Source organism: Nomascus leucogenys, chromosome 16 (assembly GCF_006542625.1).
Source record: "Nomascus leucogenys isolate Asia chromosome 16, Asia_NLE_v1, whole genome shotgun sequence".
In the NCBI taxonomy this organism is placed as follows: domain Eukaryota; kingdom Metazoa; phylum Chordata; class Mammalia; order Primates; family Hylobatidae; genus Nomascus; species Nomascus leucogenys.
The window spans coordinates 86,361,393-86,381,933 of NC_044396.1; positions in this window are offsets into that span (position 1 = coordinate 86,361,393).

Sequence of the window (20,541 nt, forward strand, 5' to 3'; positions counted from 1 at the left end):
ATCCTATATGCAATCAGCAGAGCTGGGTTTGCATCTACTTCTGCCATTTTATTAACCATGTGACCTTGGATAAAACACTTAATTTCTCTCAGTTTTAATTATGTTAACAGCCCTATCCACCTCCCCAATATCATGTATATAACATTTTTTTACCATAATTCTATTTTTTCCTAAAACACAAACTGAGCACTTACTAGGTACCAGACCTTCTGGTAGGTATTTAGGACCCGAAAAGGAAAGACACAGGATCTGTATCATTAGAGAAGACAGACACGCAGATGATCAAAATACAGGACACTGTGAGACCGCAGTGGGCATGTTGTGGGGTGGGGTACCTGTCCATCCTCAGGGCATAAAAGGCTTCAAAAGACGTGATATTTCCCTTCACTCTTTGATAAGAGGGACGGAGACAGGAAGGACAGTCTAATTAGTGGAAAGAGCATGGGGAAAGATACCACCATGTCAACAAGCCCAGCACATCTGGGGAAATGTGCTGAGTCTCATCAGGGCGGGAGTCCAAGGGAGCATGAGGGGAGGAGGCAGGCAGGATAAATATAAAACTAGAAGGGAAACAATCACATTGATTATTGAGAATTTGTTAGTAACACCAATTAAAATAATCCTTAATATCATTGGGCTTTTGTTCCCAATTAGTTATTCCACAAATTCTTACATTCTCATTTATATCATTACCACAATCCTGTGAGGTAGGTGCCATGACTATTTCCATCTTTCAGATGAACCAACAGAGGCCTAGAGGGCTTAAGCACAACAAATGACCAATTCAGGACTCTAACTCAGTTCTGTCTGATGCCACAGTCTCTGCTACTCCTAACCATTGAGTTCTCCTGCCCCAGATGAGGGTCTGGGATTTATTGCATGGTCAGCGAGGGCCTGTGTTGGATAGACTATAGAGGGACCCCATGACCCCCACCTCTTGGTAGTTGCCTATGTAATCTCCTCCTATGTAATCATCTCTCTTGAATATAGGATGGCCTAATGACCTTTCTCTAACTGACAGAATATAGAAAAAGCAATGAAATATCACTTTCATAATAGAAAACTGTGATGTCCCTCTTGCTAGTAGGCTCTTCCTTGTTGATTATGATGAAGTAAGAGACCATTTTGGAAAGCCCCATGAGGCAAAGAACTGAGGACAGTTTCCACTTAACAACAATGAACATAATCTCTCAGTCAAAGAGATCTCCGAAAGCTGAATGCTGCCAACAATTTGAGTGAACTTGGAAGTGGACCCTTCCCCAGTCAACTTTTCAGTGGAGACCCAGCCCTGGACAACTTGACTGAAGACTTGTGAGAGACCTTGGCACAGAGGTCTCTAGAAAAGCAGTGTCCAGGTTCCTGGCCCACATAATGGTGAGATGATGAACATGAGTTGTTTTAAGTCACTAAGTCTGTAATGATTTGTGACACAGCAATCTATAAATAGTACAGAACCTTCAAAGGGTTTAAGCACAGGAATGATAAAAAATAGATCTATGTTTTATAAAGTCAGTTTTGTCAGCAGGGCACAGAGTAGATTAGAGAAAGATAAGGAGGAGAGATTGGCTAACAGGATATTTCAAGGCAAGACATGATGGTGACCTAAATTAAGGCAGTGACAAAGGGAGGAAGAATAGGGGAAGTTACAGAAGAGATATTGGAGGTAGATTCAGTAGGACATTAGATCCAACTTGATATATGGAACAAGGGGAAAGGAGCATTGAGTTTAAACAAAGTGGGTGTCACTGCATTGGCTTCACCCAAAGTTATAGACCTTACTGCTGTCAGCAGCTACTTGGAGCAGCAGCCTGACCTTCATCGATACCAACAACAGAGGATCCACTGAACACCTATATGGGACAAGGGAATTTCTTAGGCCATTTGGGTATCAAATTCTAAAAGCCTCATGATGAGAAAATTTGACACTCTTTAAGACCACAATAAGAGAATCATCCTCTTCAAAATTCAGCCCAGACAGGAGTCTTGGCATCAGGACATTACATCTAAATGCCCCCTGAATAAAACAGTTCACTTTGGAGAGAGCCAGAGGGAAGTAAAGGGCATCTTCAAAGATGAAGATGCACGAAGTGCCTCCATTCCAGGAGGACATGCAGCTGAGAGGATGGCTTCATGATCTTAGCCATTCACTAAGTTGTGCTGCCTCCTTACTATCGCGACTTCTTTACTCAAAGCAACCATGCTTATGGCTGTGCAGAATTAATAGACCAAAATGAGGTAAGAGCATTGAAAAGGGAAATGTACTTTTTACATGACACCTGATCCTAACGTGGTATAAGAACTGAACTTCAGAAAAGTTGAAATGTAATAGAATAGCTGGCATTTTTTTCTGTTTTAAACTTTAGTACTAGCAAAGGGCCATCACGAGCATCAGCTAACTTCATCCTCATGACACCACTTTGGAGTAAGTATTATCTATATCTTGCATATGAGAAAACTGAGTCTCAAAAAGATTTAAGTTTCCTTATGAATATTATTTTGGGGGGTGAATTATGCCCCCCTTACCACCAAAAAAAAATTATCTGTCAAAGTCTTAACTTCCAGTACCGCAGATTATGGCCATATTTGGAGATGGGGTCCTTAAAGAGGTAATTAAGTTAAAAGGAGGTCATTACAGTGGGCCCTAATCCAATCTGACTGTTGTCGTTATTATTAAAACAGCCACAAAAAGAAGGAAAGTGATGTGACGATGTGAAGACACGAGGAGAAGACAGCCATCTACGAACCAAGGAAAGAGGACTTGGAAGAAATCAATCAATGTCAAAACCTTGATTTCAGACCTCTGCCCTCCAGAATTGTTAAAAAATAAATGTCTGTTGTTTAAACCACCCATCTGTGGTACTTTGTTACGGCAGCCCTAGCAAACTACTATAATTACAAAGCAATTAGTCTCTGAAACCAAAAAAGTACATCTCCACCCATCAAAAATCCACCCAATTCTTCTATTAGAATCAAGCATCAGCATTGGGGTGCAAAAAGGTACTGGTGGCTGGTCCCAAAACCCTTAATAGTACTGAGCAATGGATTTCACCTTTGTAACCACTCAGCTTAGAATATATGATTGACAGCTGAGGTCAGGACAGGACCCTAGATCAGCAATACTTGAAGCATGGTCCTAGCATCACGTAGGAGCTTATTAGAAATGCAAACTCTCACAGCTCACACCAGAATCAGAATCTTTCGTCTTGGCGCTCAGAAATAGATGTTGTAACAAGCTCTCTAGCTGAATCTTACATATCCTAAATTTTGAGAAGCCCTGGCTGGCGCATAGGTGTCTAAATGGTGTAATGTCCTCCTGCACCTCTGACTAACACTATGTGTTGGAGGTGGCCAGGGAGGGGCATGGGAGATGTCTTCTGCAGGGTGTTCAAGGCCGCAGTGATGAGGAAAGGATAAACATCTTATTGAGCAACAAATATTTATTGAGCCTTTACTATGTTCCAGGAACTATGCAATATGCTGAGAAAGTAGAAAAAGACCAGACCCTCGAGTTTACAGTCTTACAGGTCATATCAAGGAGTGGAAGAGACAGGAGAGAGAGTGGCAAGGCCAACAACTTCGAGGGTTAGGAGAGTTGACCACCCTGCCTGCAGAGTGCCCCCATGTGGTCCAGATGAGAGGTGCTGGGGGGAGAGGTTGAGGCTCTTTCAGGCAATACCAAGGGCCCCTGCCTGGAGCAGGCCAGCCTACAGTTGCCAGGTTCATTACCCCAAGTCCACCAGTGGCTGTAGCACCATGGCGGTGTTCTAATGAAAAATACCCTCTCCATCACCTTCAAAGCCACCTTCCAGTGGTAGTCTTCCCAGATCTCCTCTATCATAGGTACTTCTCTACATCCTCAGTATTTTGATGTATTGTCTTTAGTTTGCACTCCCTCTGAAGCAGACCCTAAGATAGAAAGTGGTACAGGTGCCTTATTTGGGAGAAATTTGGTACAGGCGTCCTATTTGGGAGATGATTCCAGCAAGCATTGTGCATGAGTGGGGAGGAGAGACAATGATGAGAGGAAAGCTAATAAGGCTAGGGTAATGAGAAGGTCACCACTGTGGGCCACTGGGACTCAGTCCCACAGGGGACCCTCTGAGAGATTGCAAAGCACAGTTCAGAAGTGGACTCTCCAAAGGCAAGGAAGCTGGAGTCCTTACCTAGCTCCTCCCCACCCTCACAGGCTGAGGACTGCTTCAGGGCTTTAACCTTCCTCTCTTCCAACCTGTCCTGCACATGGACAAATCATCCTCCTATGGGCCAAGGGACTCATGATGCCACAGATTGGGAAAGAAGGGTCTGCAGATGACCTCAGGGAAGCAGAGGGATACAGGTGTCCACCAACAGTTATCCTACAAGACACTTCACCAGAGCAGCTCTTACAGAACCACATAAATGCATCTTGTATCTAAGCCCTGCAATATTGTCCCCACCAAGAAAATCGACCATTCTCTCCTGTTCAAGAGCCTCAAGTTGGGCAAAATATAGTGCTGTCTGTTGCTTTCTTCAGCCACCCCGTCTTATGGAATAAAGTATGTGTCTTCCAATGAGATATGCAGTGGCAAAATACACACAGGTACTGTGATTCCAGGCAACAGCAAAGAAATGATGTTTCCATTCTCCTGCACAATGCTATTATGGTTAAATATAAGAAGAAGTTGGTTAGAATTTTAAAATACTGAAAATTACTAGCGGATTCCAACCATTGCCTACAAAAACTTGCTAATGGCCTGTGGAACCACTGAAATATCCTGGGGCACAGGGACCCTGTCTCATTCCTCACTGCTTCCCCAGCACCCACAGCAGTGTCCACACAGAGAGGAAACACCCTGTCTGTGTGTAGTTTGCTGACTGGGATCGACTTCCAAAGCTTTAAAGGGCTTTGGGTGTGCTTCATTCCACATAAGTCTAATTTCGCTTAAAAATTCTTAGAGTTTCAAACAGACATGTTGAAAATTCATGCTTTCATTCACTTTTAATGAGAACTTTCTTTTTTCAAGAATCATCTGCAGGCCGCCTTACAAGTAATTCCACAGCCATCTGGAAGACTTGTGTTGCTACTTAGAAGTGCTAAAAGGGATATATATGGAGGCTGGCTCCCGACAAAATTGGAAATGAGGGGAAGCTCGCTTCAGCAACACATGCCTCCCCTCCCTGCCTCCCGTGAGTGCCCAGAATCCTGGGCACAGCCCACATGCACGCCTCCAAGTCACACACATGTTTCAGAGATTTAAGACACTGCTCTTCCCACAAATATATTTTGTTTTACCAAGAACACTAGAGGATGAAATACTTATTTTGCAAGAAGAGTGCAATAATGGGAGCATTTCAGGCATCGTAATTCCAGACAGGAAAGATAGCCAAGGACAAAATAATCTGTCCAGGGCTCTAGAAATCATAAGACATCAGCCAACTGCATCCATTCATAAGAGCAACCCTGGTTCCCAATAACCCCGTTCAGTACACATCCTCAGAGCATTTTACTAGGTGTCAGGAACTGAAGAAATGGAAATGAGAAATCCATGACCCTACACATAAGAAGCACATACTCTAGGGGCATAGAAAGCTCATTACTCAGACATCCAAGTGTGCTGGGGAAAGAAATCATTACCTAGCTACAGATACATACTAAACTGTCTATTATAAGCACGGTGCTGTGGGAGGCCAGAAGAGAACACCTCAAGCTCTGCTGGGATGTCTGAGGAGTCTGGTGAAGCAGATAACTGTCAGGCTAAGCCTGAAGACCACAGGAGCACGGCAACAGGAGAGAACCTAGAGAAAGCATCACTGACTCTGCAGCTGCAAAGCAGACAAGCAAAAGACTCAAAGCAAGGAATTGCAGGGCAGGTTGGAAGGACAGAGAATTGTGACCTGTAGTTGGTTCATCAGGATGAAAATTTAAAGGACCTCTGGTGGCTACTCCAGACAGGAAATTTAGTTTAGTAGTTAAGAGCTGATATTCCAGAAACAGACTACCATGATTCAAAGTCCAGCTTGGTAATCCATCAGCTATGTGATCCTAAGGAATCAACTTAACTCTTGTTTCCTCCAGTTTTCTCATCTTTAAAGTGGGGTTTATAAGAGACATTCTTTCTAAGATTGCTATGATATTTAAATGAGCTAATGCATTTAAAGCACTTACATTATGCCATGACATTGTTAGTTATCATTGCTATTATAAAGAATGTGGACAACAAAGGCAGTGCTTTGTTTCTGGTGTCTGGAAAACTGGTATTATGTATTTAGTTAGTCATTCAACCAACAATCATTAAGGGTGGATGAGAGCCAAACACAGGTAGATGTGTCTCTTGCCCTCCAGAGGCTCATGGTCCCATCGCAGGAAGACAAGCCTCGTTGGGTTATTATCAATGTCTGCAGAGGACAGTGGGAGAGCGGGCACCAAGCAAGGAATAAATTGGCTTGAAGTAGTCTGGAAAGGCTTTGATGTGAGCCTTGGTTTGTGAGCTGAGCTGTAGGATGTCCACATCCAAGTGTTTGTCCCACCAAGTGGGACCCTGGAATAACAGAACAGGGCAGGGTCCCCTCTGAGCCCGGAATGAGCATGGAGATGGGTTAGGAAGGGATCCCGGGTGCTTGTCATCTCATATTTACCTGAAACACACCACGGCAGCAGAAGCAGCTGGTGAAAGCCCAAGGCCTTTCTGATTGGACAGTGCTGGTGCCAACACAGTGCTGGTGGAATATTTGGACTGGACTTCTGAAACTCTTGGATGAAGAGACATGGGCACAGAACTCACAGGGTTCTGGGGAAAAGGGGAAATGGAAGAGAATTCATGCTATTCTGTAACACCAGGAAACTCTATCTGAAGGCACAAATAAGGCCCTGTGAGCAGAAAACATAAAAAAAGCTACAAGGAGAGATTGCTGAGGGGGGTGGGAGGGCCTACACTGCCATGCTAAGTAGAGTGTGAGTTTGTTAAATTCCGTTGATGTGATCAATGCTTATGCAAGCCTGTCATGCTGAGTTCAACACACATGTCCGCAGTGCTAGAAAAACCACTTGCTATGAAGGATCCTAAAATTACAATCAGGAAAAAGACTCTACACTTTTGTTTGAGAATATTACAATCCAATCATATTAGATAAGCGTATCCAGCTTCTAAGCTTTATTTCGTAATCCCTGTGGGAGGTGGGGGTGGCAGGTGGTTGGAGGCACATAACTGAAGGAGATGAAAAAGAATGGAGGAAAAGTGCAGCATACTTGTGTATGTCTTGACTCCCTCAATTAAGTGGAAACTTCCCATGGCTGAGAATTACATTTTACATTCCTAACTGCCTCTCCCTGGCTCCTACCATGAGGCTGAGTGCATAGTAGGTCCTTAAATCTGCTTCCTGAGTTTAAGGTGCAAAATTCCCCTTTATGCAGAAGCCTGGATTTTGCACACAAACAGCTCTAAAGATAAAGCTGATATTAGTTTGCTGCAAATAGTATGCGTGTTCCTCTTCTAGCTGATGAATATTTCTCCCCTTGAGATTTTTTTAGTGATTCTAGCCCACTGGCTATTTTAAGACCCAGATTTATTATTTTTGTTCATGTCCTAAAAGATTTTAAGAGTCCTATCCTTCTCTTTTATTACCTTCACACATCCTCCCACCTAATTCACAAAAGGAGAATAATTTGGGGTCACATTCCTGTGCCGGCCCCATCTAAAGATAATCAACTGCATATTACAAAAACAACACAGTCAGGCTGAGGCTGGCAGCCTCCGTGTCTTAGGTCAGCAGATACATTGTGGGGCCGCAGGAGAGCAGGGGAGAAATGAGGCTGGTGAGCTCTCTTTATGGTAGTTGGACTTTGAAAGTGCCATTTTAGAGGAGCATATTTCAATTGAGAAAATGACACAAATTTCATATGACAAAGTAAGTATGTTGTGATTAGAAAATAATGAATGCACTTCTAGCATTTTCTGTGTTTTCTGATGCAGAGCTACAATTAGTGTTTAGCAAAAGGAAGGACAAAAATGTCATCTTATTATAAGAAACTGACAGTGTAGCCCCTAGACTATTTGTTAGAGATTAATAAGAAATAGATTCTCATTTCTTTCTTGTTTTGGTCCCAGCTCAGAGGTCTTTTTTCCTGGAGAAATAATATAATAAGCAGAAGCAAATCCTAAAAGGATTTGAGGAAGCCAGGAGTAAAGCAGACATATCCAGAAGGAATAACCAATAGTATTTGCATAATAAAATGAGGCTGATGGAATTTAAAAATTGCATTTTAGCAACCACCAATATAATAATTGATTCAGGGAAGAATCATCAATGAGTGATTTTCAGTTACTACTACAGCATAGCAATTATCCCAAATCTCTAGGGCTAAAGCAACCATTTTATTTGATACATGATTTTGTGGATCAAGAATTTAAGACATTGTCCGGGCAATTCTTGCTTGCAGTCATTCATGTGGTTACAGATGTCAGATGGAGCATCAGCCATCTTTAAGGTTCAGCTGGGCTGCAGCATTTAAGATTGGTCACTTGTATGGTGGCAGTTGGTGCTGGCCATTGGCTGGCAGCACAGCTGGGCTGTTGACCACAGCATCCACTCATGGCCTCTCTAGCATGGCAATCTCAGGGTGGTTGGACTTCTCATTTGCTGCCTAGTTCTTCCCAAGGCCAGCAGCCCAAGAGGACAAAACACAAGCTGCATGACCTTTAGTAAGGCAGCCTCAAAGGACACACAGCATCACTTCCCCTTTACTTCAGTAGACAAAGCCATCACAGCCTCATCTAGATTTGATTGGAGAAAATGTAGACCTCTTCATAGGAGGAATCTCAAAGACTTTCAGGGTCATATTTTATAAACTGTCATGTACTGTTGCCTAAAAGTTTACTAGGGAAGAGGATATTTACTGTCTCAAAGTATTTCTCATAGATTATCTATTTACGAGTAAGGGAAAATAGATGTATTTATGGTGAAGAAATCTGGCAGACACCACCTTAGCCAAGAGATCAAAGTTATTGGGATAAGACATCAGTTTGAAAAGAGCTCCTACCAGAATGGTGAAATCATTGATGCTTTATGAAAAGTTTATGAAGACAATGCTCCAAATAAAGCAGCAGTTTGCAAATGGATAACTCATTTTAAGAAGGGGCAAGAGAATGTTGAAGATAAAGCCTTCAGTGACAGACCATCCACATCAATTTGTGAGGAAAAAAAAAAATTAATCTTGTTCATGCCCCAATTGAACAGAACCAATGATTAACAGCACAAATAATAGCCAACACCGCAGACATCTCAACTGATTCAACTTACACAATTCTAACTGAAAAATTAAAGTTGAGCAAACTTTCCACTTAATGGGTGCCAGAACCATTATGCCCAGATCAGCTGCAGACAAGAGAAAAGCTTTCAACAAAAATGTTAAACAAGTGGGATCAAGATCCTGAAGCATTTCCCTGAAGAACTGTAGTAAGAGATGAAACATGACTTTAACAGTATCACCCTACAGACAAGGCACAATCAAAGCAATGGCTACCAAGAGGTGGAAGTGGTCCAGTCAGAACAATAGCAAATCAGTCAAAAACAAAGGCCATGGCAACAGTTTTTTGAATGCTCAAGGAATTTTGCTTGTTGACTCTCTGGAGGGCCAAAGAACAATAACATCTGCTTATTATGAGAGTGTTTTGAGAAAGTCAGCTGAAGCTTTAGCAGAAAACTCTTGGGAAAGCTTCATCAGGGAGTCCTTTTCCACCATGACAAGGCTCCTTATCATTCCTCTCATCAAACAAGGGCAATCTTATAAGCGTTTTGATGGGAAATCATTAGACATCCATCTTAGAGTCATGATTTGGCTCCCTCTGACTTCATTTTATTTCCTAATTTAAAAAATGTAAGGATTAAATTTCCAGGACCCTCACTCAGGTCTTTAGGGATGGACTAAATAAATGGATGATATCATTGCTTAGAAAAGTACCTTGTACCTGATGGAGCCTATTTTGAGAAAGTTTATATTTTTTATTTTTATCTTTTAATTCCATTTTTTCCATGAACTTTTTAAAGTCCCCTTATATTAACAATTAGTGACTATTAGTGAATATTATGTGGGTGTTAATTGTTTTCTTCTTGCAATTTTCCTAATCTTTTAAAATTATCTTAAAAAGTTACAAAATACTAAAAATTTTAAAAATATATTATAAATGTAACAGAAATTAGGAGGCAAGATATATGTACCAAAAAGAAAAGTATCTACAGCTGAAACAGTTTATTTTTAAATATAGCTATGAGCTTTCTAGCAGATCACAAATGTCTAATACTGGAAGAGGTGGAAAATGCTAAAGATATGTCAAGTATTTCTCAAATTTTATCAATGTGAAAATGTAAGTCTTATAGTGGATTATTAAGGTAACTCATAAAGGAAATGAACATTTTTGACATTGCCAGATGATGTACATACATTCTCCCCCTTAATGGTAATGTCCACATGACTAGGGTTTATAGTTTTTGCATTGATGTGAGCTGCTATGAATTTCACAGAATTCCCACTTTGCTTCAACATGTGAAGGTGTTATTTCTTTAGGCTCAGAAAGACCAGGCAACTTGCCCAAGATCTCACAGCTAAAACATGGCAGAGCCACAATTCAAAACTTGATTTTTCTGTATCAAATCCTTCACTCTTTTTCCTACTCCAATGCCATACCCCAATTCTCAATAAAGATATAGAGATGTTGCTAGCCCATGTCTAATCTTTGGTCAACCTAAGCTGTGACATTAATGCAGGTAATTATAACATAGTCAGCATAGACCTGCATGAGCCACTGGGTGGACTTCATGAGGCAGCCCTATGTCCTTAGATGAAGGGATAAGTAGATGATAGGAAATGCTCCAGTGTGCATGGCTATTGTGAATTTCTATGCTCTCCTCCTTCTAAAGGAAAGGAAGCATAAATGTGGTGGCTGCAAAGCTCTCTTCATGAATTGCCCAAGTGTCTTGGTGGACTGCAAGCTCACCATGAGTCAAAACCATGGCCAAGAAAAATTAATCTGATTTTGAATTTGAATCCCTGGAGATTCAATGAATTTTATTATTTGACAGAACTCAGAGAAACCTTAGCAATCTAACCTGCTAATTTTTACAGATGAGGAAACTGAGGCCCAGGGGAGAAGGATGCCTTGGTTGGGGCAGCAAGCTAATTAGCAGAAGAGGCAAGCCCAGAGCCATTAGACAATCCAGCTCTTACTCTCCTGGGAAGATTTGCTGGTATTCCCAGGCTCGATTTTTCTTTATTTTTTAAAAATCATGTTCTTCCCCTTTTATTGAACTAGAAATTTTCTGACAAGCTTGGAAATGTTAATAGACCATCTGAGAGATCTGGTACCTAATGCAGCTAAAAATATCAAAAAGGATAGGCAGTGCTCTTGACTTCTCTTTCCCTTCAGTGTAGCTGATAGGTTTCTAAAAGGAAGTATTGGGAATGGGTTTGGACAGGGCCTGGTGCAGCTATTAATGACATATTAACACAATCTCATGGCTAGGCAGGCTCTGCTAAAGAATCTGTTAAACTGATCGTGGGAATCAGGAGGTCAAAGGGACCTGGGACAGAAGTAAACTCCCCTGAACCAAACTGGGAAAATAGGAACCATAAATATCAAGAAATAGAGGGCATCTTCATGCACAGCCTTACAACACTGGAGGAAACCAAGTGTCTGAGGGTTTGGAAGGATAAGAATATATTGTCTTGCAGGGAGCAGGGTATAAAATCTCAAGGAAAAAGAAAAACCATGGCCAGATTTTCATGTGTGGAGGGGGAGTGTTGAGAGTGTGCTTTTTCTACAACTGATCTAGCAGAATTTGATCTGTTCAGTTTTTAAAATGATGCCCAGATAAAATCTCACTTAACTATATAAACGTATATATGTGTGCATGTGCATATATGCATGTTTGTGTGTATATGTGTATTATATGTGTGTATTGTGTGTGCATATATATGTGGATATATGTGTACTGTGGTATGTGTATTGTGTGTGTGGATACTTTGTGTAAGTGTCTATATATGTATTGTATATATGTATATGCACATGTGTGCGTGTATGCTGTGTGAAGTGTGTATTATGTGTATGTATATATGTGTATGTGCAAATTGATATTATGTATGTGTATTGTCTCTAGATCCTAGTCGCTACTCCCCACACACTCTTCTTCTCTCTTAGCAGTAAGCTAAGGTCTGGAAAACAGACCTAAAAGCCTGGCAGTTGGAATCCTGTTATTTTTCCTCTTCCCACTTGGGCTATGTGAGATGAAATGCATATTTATATTTGAAAGAAGTCCAATTAGCAGAATAATTCTGAAACTGCCCACTATTTGGCCCAGATTCATACACCTGGGCATTAAAGCAACTCTGATACTCATTTCCAAGGCACCACTGCCAGGTGCTCTCTGGCAAAAGTGACTGATGCCCACAGCATCCAGAGTGTGGACATTTGCACAATAAATGGGCAAACTTTGGGTTTAAAACCCATCCACAACCCTGTGCATTGGTCCTAGTTGTGGCAATGTCTAGAATGTGTGGCTGTGCTTTGAGGGATGATAAATTTTATGAAGCAACCATCAAATTGATGTGCTATTGGGCTCCATCAGATATGCCAACATGATCGATGTTTACCCATCAGTATAGCCAAGACACGATGTGCGGGCCCAGCATGTGTAAGCAAAACATTACCCATTCGGAGTCTTAAGACCTGATGAGAAATTTTGTAGGGGGCTGTTTTTATTATTATTGCTGTTATTATTCCCTCAAGGGGCCTCTATGACTACTGAATTATAACTTATTTATCTTGCAGTTTATTGCAATTTGCCACTTTGCTCCTCATGTCAAAAACCCAATATAATTTTCATCCAAAAAAAACAGGCACTACATTATGATAATGGCATTAGCATTTCATCCATCAGCAGAAACTGAATGCATTACTTAACACATTTCAGAGACATTCATGATAAATTTGAAAAGTTGCTCTTTTGGAAGTGTGTACTTAAACCTTCAGATTATCGTCTAGGTTTGGGAAAATCCTGGCAGCCTGGCCTACTGGAGATGAGGAAGCCTTTTAGGGAGTTGCCAGGACTGCCTCATCCTCGCTGATAGGCCAGGACAGGGATAATTAGAATCAGCTGGAAGTTAGTTTACAATCTGGGCAATGGCTGCTCCAAATCCCAGAGTCACTGGCTTTGAAAAGCCATCTGCCTAAAATTTATTGGCTCAGAATGCTGGCACACAGAGATAATGAATCCAAAGTTATAGGGTCAAGTTCACATGCATCTGAGCCAACTAGCTTGGGGAGGGTGGTAGGGAGCTCTGAGACCACAGCCTCTGGATCTCCTCCAGCCCTGTTGGCTTTATGTACATACAGTGTTGGTTGCCAAGAAGAAAACTGGCAGAAGTGGGGGTGGGGGGATTGCTGGTTCACTCAATTCAAAAAGCTTTTGTTGAGCCGCTATTTGAAAACATTATTCGCTCCCAACTAAGTAGACTTAGCAAAGATAACAAGGCCTGATCCCTGTCCTCAAGAAGCTCACAGTCTAGTGTTGAATCACACAGGTAAACAAGCAATTCTCATGAGAGTTAGAGTAAAGGAAGAAGGTTGAGGTAAGTATTTCCCCAGGTATCTCCTCCAATGGTGACCTCCTTTCCCTCCACTACAGATCTCTGCTCCTCAAAAGGACTCTTCTCTGTAAACCTCTACCCTTTCCAAGTTTCAGTAACCAAACCACTCAACTTTGTTTACTCATCATGGCCTAGAGATGACAGTGTTTCTATTTGGGCCCCTTCACAAGCACACTCTAAGCCAATAGTCAGCAAAAATTTTCTGTAAAGAGCCTAATAGCAAATCGTTTCACCTTCCCAGGCCATGCAGTCTCTGTTACAGCTACTCAATCAACTCTATCCCTGGAGTGCAACAGCAGCCACAGACAATACATAAAGGACTTGACATGGCTGTATTCCAATAAAACTTTATTTACAAAAACACAGGCAACAGAATGGATTTGCCCATGAACTGTAGTTCCAAATCCACAGACAGACTGGGAAGTTTAACCTCTGGCTTCAGTATGCTTGCCCTCAAAGTCTACTTTGGAAAACTAAAAAAATGTATTCCCTTGCAGACTTCTGCTGCAGAGTTTCAGTGACTATGAGTGAGTTACTTGAGGAAAAAGACAAGTTCTTATTTACCTGTGTCCCAAGCACCAACTCCAGTGGGTAGAGCTTTGAACATATAAAACAAACAAACCAAAAAAGGTGCTCCTTGAATAAATGACAAATACAATAGACGCTGGCCACAGGAAGTCAGGCTCGCCCACATGGAAATAGTGAAAGGATCCCAGGAACTTTTGGAGAGCACCACCAGCATCTAGGACAGTCCACCCCTGCACCGCTCAGACCCAGCAGTGCCTCACATGAAGTTGACTCCGTCTTAAAACTAATTACTCTGAAGAGTAACTAAAATGTCTCACAAAAAGAGCATTAGTGGGATGTTGGACAAGCTACAGTCTTCACTACTACAGCTAACCCAAGACCATAGTTCGTATTCACCATCTCCTTCCTCTTCCTCCACTCTAGATTTCTCTCATCCTCAGCCAACACTTTTGCCAAACTAGGCTACTTGCCAAATGGGGTAACCCTAACCTTAATTTTTCTTAACAATGCACATATATTACCCTGATGACAAAATATTTTATAAAATAAAATATTGACATTATTAATAAATATTTTAGCATATTATAGGTGCTCGAAATTGTTAATTCCCTACCCTCAAATTATACTCACATGTTGAATGAAATGCGTTTATTTCACAACAAAATAGAACTCATTTTTTAAAAAAAATTTGAAACCCTTTTTCTGCCTGATTGCACATGCTGACATGTTCTTGCCAAATCCAACTGTTGGCTCATCAAAAAAGAGTTCATTCGTGCTGATTCTTCTGGCACTTCCCTAGTAGATACCACAGTGTGCCTCTGGAATAAAGCAGTAGCATTGCTGGCTGATGGTGCCCAAAGCCAGGGAGATGATCCTCAGTCCAGAAGCAACTTCCTCCCTGTCACATTATCTGTTTTTCTCATCAGCTGCCCTACAGAGCCCTACTCTATAAGGGAGAACAGTTCTTGCCCAGGCATTACCGACTTTCCAGAACCCTGGGGGGCTTCCAAACAGCACATTTTCAGGCTCATTTCATTTCCTGACTTTAACTCAACAGTCTGGAAAGGAATGCAGGAGAATGACGCCCAGGCCTTGGCCCAGAGGGCTTGCAGAGGCCATGACAGCCAAGTTAATGTCAATCTCTTTGGCAGGTTCATGATGGAGGTAGTATCCCAGGGTCCATTGATGCGGAATGGGCCCATGCACAGCAGCTGGTAGAATCGGCTTTTTCTGGCTCCCCACCATGGACAAGAAGAAGCAGGCCCTCAAGAATGAGTCAGCATGGCCACAGCGAGAGTCTGCAGAGGAGAAGGGGCTTGCTCTCTCCCACCCCTCTTCCTGGCACAATGAGGGAGCTGCACAGTCAGGGTATCAGCAAGGAGATTTGGGTCTAACTCAGGAGGGGGTTCCAAAGTTCAGGAAGACACCATTGTGCAAGGCACCTAGTAACTGAGGCGGCACAGGAGATCCCAGTACAGAACCCTGGGTGGTCTCCGGGTTCCATTATCTACCAGCTATGTCACCTGGGCAACTCACATCTCCTGGTGGCCTCAGTATTCTCACTTATAGGAAGGAATTGGTAGTACATGCCTTAATCATTTCACCAAGATTCTTGACAAAGACTCAAAAGTAAGATCATAGATATTTAACTGTCTTGTAAAATTTAAAACACCTTATCACTGCAACCCATTAGGATGAGTCTAAAGATGGCCTCAAAGAAAAAAACCCACATTCGGAAGTCTTAGTTTTGAATCCAGGTTCCATTTCCAATTAGTTAGAAGCCTTCAACATTCTTGGCCTCAAAGTCTATTCTGGAAAACTAAAAAATGAATTCCCCCCACAGACTTCTGCCATGGCATTTCAGTACCATGAGGGGAGTTAACTGAGGAGAAGAACAAGTTCCTCTCAAGCGATAACCCAGTGGGTAGAGCTTAGAAAGTATAAAACACAAAGGGTGTTTCTTGAATGAATGAACAACATTTTAAACGAGGGTAACATAGTCAAACATTAACCACGGCGATACTAATGACAATGATACTACAAATTTTGTTCAGCTGGGCAATATTCTAAATACTTTACTTGCATTATCACATTTAAGCGTCATAACAACTGTATGAAGTAGTTCTGTTATCAGCATGAGTTTTTAAATGGGGAAGGCGAGGCTTCAAGGGGTTAAGTAACTTGTCCAAAGCCACCTGAACTGTCCACAGAAAAGCCAGAATTCAGAAGCACATCTCTCCGACTCTAAAGACAGTGTGCTTTAGGAGACGGGCCCCCAAATACACGCACTGTGGACTTGTAAGGGCAGGGCACAGAGCTTCATTCAGACACGCGGCAGTAGTGGTTAACCCTTTCTGAATACGTGCAGGCACGCTGTCGCTATTGACCTTTATAAGGTGTTACTATAATCCCTATTTTACAGATAAGAAAACGGAGGGCTGGTAAGGTTCAAGGGCTTATTGCAATTTTAAGACTAAGTGGCAGAGCCAAAATTTGAACTCAGGGAGTCTGACACCACAGCCTATGCTTCAACCACTCTAGATACTGCTTCACGGACATGCAAACATGGAGGTGCATGGACACACACACAGACTTCTAATCACGGACTCTTCTCCCCCATGGTGTCTTCTCATATGCTACCTACCAGGCCCTCACTGGCATCAAAGGAAGATAGAGCCGCTGTCACAGTCAGGAGTTGCCTCTCTGGTCCTGTGGGACTGAGCCCTCGTGGAGGTGGGAAACTGCAGAGGAAGAGGAAGTGGGTCGTCTGGAAAGGCAGGGCTGGGCCACAAGCCTACAGTTCTGCAGGCTCTGCTGCTAGTGTGAGTTTCTTCCAGATTCACAGGAGAAGGAAGCTTAGGAGCAGCCAGCCTCCCCTGGCATCTCCGCAGGGGCCAGAATGTGTTGCCTTTTATGTTGTTTGTGCCCCATCAGCAGTTTCTCTTTGCAGTGGAAAAACATCCCACCTTCAGGGAGGCCTCTCAGCTCAGGGGTCTTTAGTGACCTCAATGAGGTAGAAAAAGTGCTTATTATCTCTGCAGAGGAAAGGGAGCATCTCAGAGTTGAGAATAAAGAAGCCCAGCAGAGGCTGGAACTGCAGAGGCACAGACTTAAACAGATGGATGCACCAGTGCCACACGACATTAGAGGCTCTTGTCTCCCATGCACCCCACCCCACAACCTTCACCTCCATCCCCCCTAAATCACGCTTCCTCATGGCCCCTCAGGTCACGCCTCTGCACAAACCCCTCAAGGCCTCTCTATTGCCCTCAGAAAAAGTCAAAACTCTTCAGCATGGTTGAAGAGGGTTGGTCAGCCCACCCCTTCCTCACCTGCTACACCCCAAGCACGCTAAGCTGCTTGGACTTTCCCGGCAGGGCGTGTGCAGCCTCCACACCAGTATCCCAGCTGTGGCCTCTGCCTGTGACATCTCTTCCTCCGCTGGATGTTTCCCAAATTTCTACACTTCAAGATTCCACTCAGTCATCTCTCCCCTGACTACACACACACACATATACACACACACACACCCACACACACACACACACACACCCCTCCCGGATTTGAGTCCCCCCTCTGGATGCCTGTTCTGACAATGCTATAAAGAACTACCTGAGACTGGGTTATTTATAAAGCAAAGAGGTTTAATTACAGTCACGCAGGCTGTATGGGAAGCATGGCTGAGGAGACCTCAGAAAACATAATCATGGTGGAAGGCGAAGGGGAGGCAGGCACATCTTACTTGGCTGAAGAAGAAGGAGAGTGAAGGGGGAGGGGCTACACACTTTTAAACAACCAGATCTTGTGAGAACTCACTCACTATCAGGAGAACAGCAAGGGGGAAGTTCACCTCCATGATCCAATCGCCTCCCACCAGGCCCCTCTTCCAACATTGGGAATTACAATTTGACATGAGATTTGGGTGGGGACACAAATTCAAACCATATCAGTCCCCCAGCAGCCTGCAGGGTCCTCTCTCAGAACAGGCACCACACTGTATGATAACCATTGATGTGACTAGAATCTGAGCTCCTTAAAGGTCAGGACTGAAACCAATTCACACCTGAATTCCCTACACCACACACAGAACCTGGTATGTATGACATACTGAATAAATGCCTACAAATTATCCTAATTCACTGCATTGTTAGAATCAAATGAGATGACAGATGCAGAACATTTGGTAACCTGAAAATAATTATATAAGCTAAATGTACTACTTCATAATGACTAATGAGATAAAAGAAATTTTACCCAAAGCCATTTCTAACATAAAAAATGTCAGACACTGTTAAAGTGCTATTTCTAATCAGCAATTATGAGCAGGGTTTTTCTTCCTTATTAGCAGGATTGTTTTCCTTATAATAAAGAGGTTTTGGGGTTTGTTTCATTTGTATATATAGATGTAGCTTTTGTTTTTATTTATATTCCTAAATCCAAAAAGATTTTAAGGCAACTTTTAAAGGACTTAACATTTTCTGTATTTCCCACCACCCTCAATCACACTGCATAACTTTTGGAATACTCAGAAATAATACTGAGAAACAATTTTTGGGGAGTTTTTCTGACTGGGGTCCACAGTGCCAAGAGACCTCAGAGAAGGGAATGGAAGGTAACCCCAGGGTTGACACTTGGCCCAGGCTTTGGATATATTTGAAAATGATAAACCTGGGCCATTGACTCCTTCTTAGAAAGTGAGTGGTCAGAACTACTAGACACTGCAAAATTACTTTCACCAAAACATACTAGAACCCTGTGTTAGATGCTTCCCACGTCTTTTCTTGTTTAAATCTCACTAGGAGGAAGTCCAGTTAGTTCTTCATTTTGTATTTGAGGAAGCCAGTATTCAGGGGAATCTATAAGCTTGCCCAGCCTCAGGGTGGGAGCTGCACCCAGGACTTGTCTGCATAACTGACAACCTGAACCACTGTGCTGAACGCTGGCTGCCATTGATATGTTAAGGTGGAGGAAGGCTTCAGCTCACCTGTGCCACCTGAACTGAGATATAAACTGCAACAGGACGAGACAGCCTGTGAATGGCCAGAGGTAAGATCAAGGCCTCCTCAGGCGCAAAAGGAAGTCTAAAGGGAAATTTCCATCACACAGTAGGTATAGTAGAAGAATAGACTTGGAGTTCAAAGAAACTAGGGTTCAAATCCCTGCCCCTCCACTTAGAAGCAAGTACCATAACTGTGGGCAATAACAATGCCTTAACCTTTATTTCCTCATCTGTTTAAATAACATGAAACAATTTTTAAACATGAATTGTCCTTACACTCCTACAAGGATTAATTAATCCCATGCACTTAGAGCACATTTCACATTGGCTCTCTTGGTTAAAGTGGGTTTCTCAGCCTACGCACTATTGACATTGAAAGCTGGGTATTTCTTTGTCATGAGGGTTATCGTGTGCACTGGAGAATGGTAAGAAACATCCTGGCCTCTACCCACTAGATGATATCAAACCCCAGTAGTGACAACCAAAAATATTCCAAGTGTTGCCAATGTCCCCTGAGAAGGGGCAAATCTAGCCCTGGCAGAGAACCACTGGTTTAGATGAAAATTTGCTATAGCCATCAGCCAGGGGTGGCCCTTGCAGCCAAAGTTAGCCATCTCCACAAGACAAAGGCCTCCTGCCAGGCAGTTACACTTATCACTGCTGCCCCTGGTAATGTCATAGCTGAATGCTTGTGACGGATTTTTTCTTATGCCAGCCTGGCTAGGACTGTTTAATTGAATAACACTACTAGTCATTCAATCAAAGGTAAATCTAGGTGTTCTGGGCAGGTATCGCATAGATGTAATTAAAGCCCCTAATCAGTTGTCTTTAAGTGAGATTGTCTTGGGGGCTGGACACTGAATGAATTGGAAGGCCTCAAAAGTAGGTCTGAGGTTTTCCCAGGCAAGAGAAGAAACTCTGCTCGTGCATGAGATTCAGCCCCATGCTTGTGGGTTCAACCCTACCCAGGGTCTTCTCTTTCTGACCTTCTGCACTACAGATTTAGGACTCGCTTAGCCAACCCCCACAATCACATAGTAAACTATTTTATGTGTAATAAATCTCTCTCTCTCTCTTTTGCTCTCATACAATGTATGTTTGTATATTACAACTGTCTTTGTGTGTGTGCTTGGTTTGTGTGTGTACTTGTGTGTATATCCTGCTAGTTCTGCTTCTCCTGTTGAATCCTAAATAATACAATGCTAGCACACTACATAAAACTGAAGTTGAACCTCATTCCCACTGAATAAGGGACAGCTCTGCAGGACTTCAGTGTTCAAATTCAAGTTGTTATTCTCAAAGGAATACTGGAATTCTTGTTTTTTTCTGAGAACCATACAAGCATGGATTAGATTCCAACTTCAAGCAGCTATGTAATCACGTACTAGTAACTTAA